Genomic DNA, 6,000 nt, shown 5'->3' on the forward strand with positions numbered 1-6,000 from the left:
AAGAAACTGTTTGTTTCCCCGGGTGAAATAAACATTACTTTTGGAATCTGTATCATAATACAGCAACCGAGTAAACCATAAAAAACGACAGCAAATAGATAAGCAGGAGACCTTCAGAAAATAAATAACTAACTAGGTGAATCAGAGGTGCTGCTCTACTGGACAGTACTACTCCGAGAGTCACCTGGGCCGAGGAGTACGTGAGTTTGTGGCTAACGAACAAGATAAAGCAGATTAATCAGATTAACACACCAAAACAGCTTTGCCTCAGTGGATTTCTCGCATCCCTGGGAGCACCAGACCAGGCGCCATTCCCCAGAATAACACATGCTATAAATGACCCAAAAAATATGAAAAGCTGAATCATAAAAACTCTACACCACCCCGCTAGGTAAACGGCTAGAGTAAAAAGCTAATGTCAACCAGAAAGCCAAATAACAACACAGGCATCTACCAAGAAGACACCTGCACTATGTTGAACTCGATCCTGAAGGAGAAACACAAGCTCAGATATCACAGAACAGGTATAAAGTTTGCTGGCTATGCGGCCGATACGGCGGACATTTTCACGACGACAGCAATACAGTAGATTAAAGTAATATTTTTATAGTGAGTGGAGAAAAACACTAAGTTCTTAATGAAAACTGTCATTATACATAAGCCTATAAAGGCTCTTACTCTGGGAGTAGAACAAGGTCCCTCTTCCCGGTGCTATCAAAGTTTACGGTGCAACAGTGAAATCAGTCCGGCGCCCGCAGGTATCTCGGAAGTCCCGTTCCACCTGGAAACCCGGCAGGTGACCGGTGTCAGTACGCGAGAATTAGAGAACAATATAAAGAAAAAGTCCAATGTCACTGTCACACACAACAATTGTTATCCTTGGAGCGTCAGATACGATACTGCCTTAGGTTTATAACTAGGAATTTGAGTGTTTGCCCTCCTGTCGTGTGCTTAAATAAGGCATTTAATAGTTATTTTTGCAGTGAATTTTAAATATGTGTAAAATTATTGCTTCAAATTGAAAATAAAAACAGATTTAAAATAAAAAAACATAATAATAATATCATCTAAATGAGCAAATGTCAATAAAAATCTGAGGAAATTATTTAACATTTTTCAAATTTTAATTTTAGTAAGAGACTGCTAGATTAGACAAATGGCTGCTTGACTATTTTGACATAACTGGCTTGTTTTCTTCAGAAAAAAAACGGACCTGAGTCTCTGAGTGTGAAAATTAACATTTACCTTTCTAAACCCAATACCATAAGAAAGACTGGAAATAAGTCTTTATTGCTCTCTCGGGTTTTTAAATAACCACAACATTGGAAGTTGGAAAGTCTACAAGAAATGTGATTACTTATTAAATGCAATTCATCATTTCTCTTTAAATACTCCAGGATCCAAGTGCAGGCAAAGGGTCAAAAAACGAGCTAGAGACAAACAATGGCAAGCAGATCCAAATGGTGACCCAAATCCGTGGTCTAAACACAGGCAGAAAGTCACAAAATCAATATAGCGAGCTTAGGGGGCGATAACCCAAACTAAACCACGGGGCAAAAAGAACTAAAACCTGGAGAGCAAGCAGCCATTCGGTATGCTGGGACACAAAACGTTAAACCAGCTATTAGCCTGGTGTGGCTGGTTTTCAGAAGAGGCAGAGAGCGAACTGACTAGCTGTGGTTGCATAGATGCTGGTGCGAAGATTAACTTACTTCATAACTTCATATTCATTTTTAACATATCACTTATACTGGTACATTTTATTCAAGGAACTGAAAACAACTCCTACGCAAGACTAAAATACAATTAGAAATTTATATTACAGTTTTTAATAATCTTTATTGCATACTAATTTTGAAATGAGCCATGTCTCTGAAACTAAATATCCGTTCATCTGTTCAGATTAGTCCTTTTCAGTTCACTGGTTGTAATTCATACTGAACGGAAAGAGCAGACAATGTGAAGTGTTGGAGAGCTCAATTTCACAGTACAACTAACAAAAGGTATGATCCAAAGAACAAGCATTAAAAAGTCATGCTGATAGGGAAAACCTACCTGAGATTTCAGCTTCCTTCTCTGCACAACATGCTGTGTTTGCTTTATATCTGTTTAATCTGCTCATCCTTGAACATCTAAGTCACACCAGACAAGGCTAACTGTCTGTTATTTTGGTCTGAACCTTTCACGGTCCCTGTTACCAATTTACACTATTTAACACATTATATGCTTATTATTCTAATCATGTACATGGTGGTAATTATTTTCAAAATTAAGGTTCATAAAGTGCAATTGAAAGAATCTTTGATGGCCCAAAAGAGCAAGACAGGAAGGGGTTTCACAACTCAAGCACAAAATGCAGCATAAATTCAAAAGATGCTTTGTGTGAAAGTTGTGCTACATTGGCGTTTAGGCTCACACTCTCAGCCCGGGAATGGATTCTCAGGACCAACATCTGTGGATGAATTGATGGAATATGTTTCCAATTAGTCAAACCAGTCCATGGCTGGACTGGGATTAAAAATCAGGCCTGGACTTTTGGATCCCGCACAGTAAACTTTGCCAAACGGATAGTGGGGGGAGGGGGTGCCCCCATCATAATACCTGTTGGCCCACTGGGAAAATGCCCAGTATACCAGACCAGCCCTAACCCTGGAAGAAGGGAAACTCAGACCGGAGATGATCTGAGAGGTTGTAGCTACTGTAGTGTAGAGTAGATCTGAAGGGGAGAACAGAGACACGGACCCTGACTCTGCTTGCTGCACACTATTGCAAACTGTCTGTCACAATAACACTTCAGTCCTGTTATCTCCAGAACAATCAACCTACCACATTTCTGTTCTTCTTGTGCTGGATAGATTTGTGTGTGCTCTTTATCAGGAGGGAAAGTGGAGACGTGGTGAATGGGAGGAAGCTGGCGGAGGGGGTGGGCCGGGAGGGGGGAGGCCTGGGGATCGCTACGTGCAGTTTCTTCAGCGTGCCGTCCTCCCGGGCCTGTCCGCATTGTTCAGAGCCCTCAGCCTGCATTCTGTGGAAAAACGGGTACATGCATCTCAAAAGGAAGCGTGTCAGAAACAGCTTCACCCCGCTCAATGGTGGGAGATGAGGCGATAACTGACATGCATCCAGCCATAGCCGTGCCCCGACTGGGGTCAAAGCCCAACGATAAACCTATCTCAGTACAAATATAGCTATAAATAACTGCAGCTGTACAGAAGCACTCGCACGTTTACCTTGTTCACAGGGGGGCCCAAGTCCCGGGGCAGGAGGTATCCTGTTCCGACTGCTGCCATGCTGCATTTCTCTCCAAGCTGATTCTTTCATGAAAAGGAACATTTAAAACTGCATATCTGTAAGCAAAAGTTTAGTCTTCTCAACACTGCAATAAATCTTGGTTCCAGTCATTTTTAATGCCACTTCGGTGGCTCTGACAGAGGTCCAACACTCATTAACTGCTGTTACAGTGTTTCACTTGCCACCTGGTTAAAGCCTGACCGGTTTCATGGTGTTTCATTTTTTAATGAATAATGTGCCACTGCAGTGATGCCGACCAAGGCTGGCCTCAGGAAATAAGTGAACTAAGCAGGCTGCTTAGGGCCCAGCAGCCACCAGGGGGCTCCATTTTAATCAGCCAGTCAGAATGGCAAGGAAGATGACAAATGACAGGATAATTAAATTTTGCTTAGGGTCCTGAAGACGGTTGGGCCAGCATGGTGTGGTTGAAATGTTTGAGTGTCTTAATGATGCTCAAAACTATGCCGTCTGGGGCTTGAGCTTCTGGTCAGGCCTCCCGTGGAGAAGAGGTCTGTGGGTAGATGCCAAAAAAATCACAATATAACAAAGGTCCCTAATACAAGGTACCAAAAAGAACCAGTTTACCCAGCCTGGAATGTGTTCACTAGGACCCAGCCCTGCAGTCCAGCCTTGGGGTGGCGTTCATTGGGCAGCCATGTGACGTGGCTGGACTCACCCCTAAAATTGCTATATGGAACCATGGTGTGGTTTAAGCACCCACCAGATGAAAAGTGGAGGTCAGGTACAGACCTCCTGTAGGCAGGAGTGGGAAGGACCCAGACAGATTAGATGCTAGTTATGGAGAGGGGTTTCAGAAAAAGGAGTCGAAGTTAGTGTGGGAGACAGAAAGATACCAGTTAGGTGTAGGTGTCCTTAGCTCCACACACAGGGGTCAGGCTTTCTCTGGCTCTGGAGCTCACCAAGGTGAAGGACTTGGGGATGCTCACAAGTCCCAGGCTGAGGAGAATGTAGCTGCAGAGTGTCCTGGTGGATGAGAGGACTTCCAACACACACTGTCGTGTGCTTATGCACAGCTTGGGCTACCCAGCCTTCTTAGAGATCCGAGGAGATCCTGCTGGGTGAAGCAGGTGTTCATTTCTCAAATGGGGCAGGCATTAATGAACACAGTGGCGAGTGCAATCAGCCAATATGCCACAGCCAATATGCTGCTGGGGAATTTTAGAAGTATCATAGGTGAACTATTATAACTCAATAGTGGCTACAAAAGAGCAAAACCGTCAATGATGTCAGAGAGTAATTAGTACATGTGCAAGTAACTTGAGTGATTTATAATGACTCAGTCAGCAGCCCCGAACTCTGCAGTCTCATTAGCAGTCTTACTTTTCAGCGTAACTCATGATGTGAATAATCCTGGAACACATTAATATGCGACCGAGCAGCCCAGGTCAACGACTGGGCTACTTTTCAGAACTACAGAGACTTTTAAAAAAAGAAAAAGCACATGTATAAACTGAACAGTGATATCAAGAGACTTTCAAATGATTAAACAATTGTGATGTAGTTCAAATTCACTACTTAGGTCTGAAGAACACAAAGGGTCACACATATTTGCACTGCTTAAGAATTAAACAGGGGTAATGGAAAAACCCGGACAGATTTTAAACTGTAATGGCTAGAAATTTGTTAAAGATTTAATTGTAACATACTCCAACTTCTGTAATTAATGAAACACAACTGCCATAAGAAATCTTAGGAAATAAGTCTTAGATATAGATATTTTCAGTAAAAGGATCTAGATATAGATATTTTCAGTAGCGGATCTAAGCTGTAGATATAGAGGAGAGTAGAGGGGAAGGAGAGAATAAACCCAGATCCTTCAGGCAGCACAGCACTGGGATGCCCAGCCCTTAGTGGGCACACACAGCGTCATTTCAGCCTTTAAGGAGCCACTGTCACTTGGGCTTAACTTGTAACATTTATCCTGCAGGTGGCTGCTCACTTTCCAGACAGGTCACCCATTCCCATCATCTCAGTACATTTGATACATTTTAGCCTGAAGACAAATCAGAAAATGGAGTTGGTAATCTGCCAATGGAGCAGATGTCATTGCCCACAATGGCTGTTACTCCAGTCTGTGTGTGAATATGTGGCCCTTCTTACCCTGCAGTGCTGAAGTAGCCCAGGCTGCTGGCTCGTGTAGTGAATGTTCTAGAAAGCCAAAGGCAGGTTCACCTCAGTTCATTTCTGAAACACGACACGGGCTGTCCACGTGTAATGTGCACACTGATGGTGCTCAACAAGGAAAGATCATACAATCCCTTTATCTGATAACATACAAACCCACAATGGTGCCAGACGAAGAGAGAGAGCGAATGAGACCCAGCGCCAGGCTGTAGCACTGTGATCCTGCCTCATGTTACTAGTCCTAAATGACATTTGTAGTACTGCTTGTTTCAGCATGAAATATAAAAGCTTATTATGACCCAAACCTGTCCCTCACGGCTGGGTGCCAGTCCATCACATAACCAGGCCGGCGGCCCGGCCTTCCATTCGGAGGAAATCTTTAAATAATCAGATGGTGAAACATGCTAGCTCATTTAGTGCGAAATGTGCATGCAGTACGGTCTTTACCCATGCCTCTCTGTTCACGGTAGATAAATAAAGCACCATGTATAACTTAGCTAAATAGCTAATTGATGAACGTAGATTTACTATCAGTTTGTAATCAATTTGGTGACACTTTACTCA

At 43.0% G+C, this 6,000-nt stretch overlaps 1 protein-coding gene across 2 annotated transcripts in view; it reads right to left on the minus strand.

The window, feature by feature from the left end:
* Window positions 1-893, minus strand: part of rmdn2 (regulator of microtubule dynamics 2) — a 32,304-nt gene extending 31,411 nt beyond the window's left edge. Inside the window, exon 1 of one of the 2 annotated variants that reach the window (XM_023822593.2) lies at window positions 679-893. The gene's annotated coding sequence lies outside the window, so the exon portion shown is untranslated. The remainder of the gene's footprint in view (window positions 1-678) is intronic. The other variant, XM_023822592.2, reaches the window with a different exon arrangement.
* Window positions 894-6,000: the final 5,107 nt, after the last annotated feature.

Source organism: Paramormyrops kingsleyae, chromosome 3 (genome assembly GCF_048594095.1).
Source record: "Paramormyrops kingsleyae isolate MSU_618 chromosome 3, PKINGS_0.4, whole genome shotgun sequence".
NCBI classification, from domain to species: domain Eukaryota; kingdom Metazoa; phylum Chordata; class Actinopteri; order Osteoglossiformes; family Mormyridae; genus Paramormyrops; species Paramormyrops kingsleyae.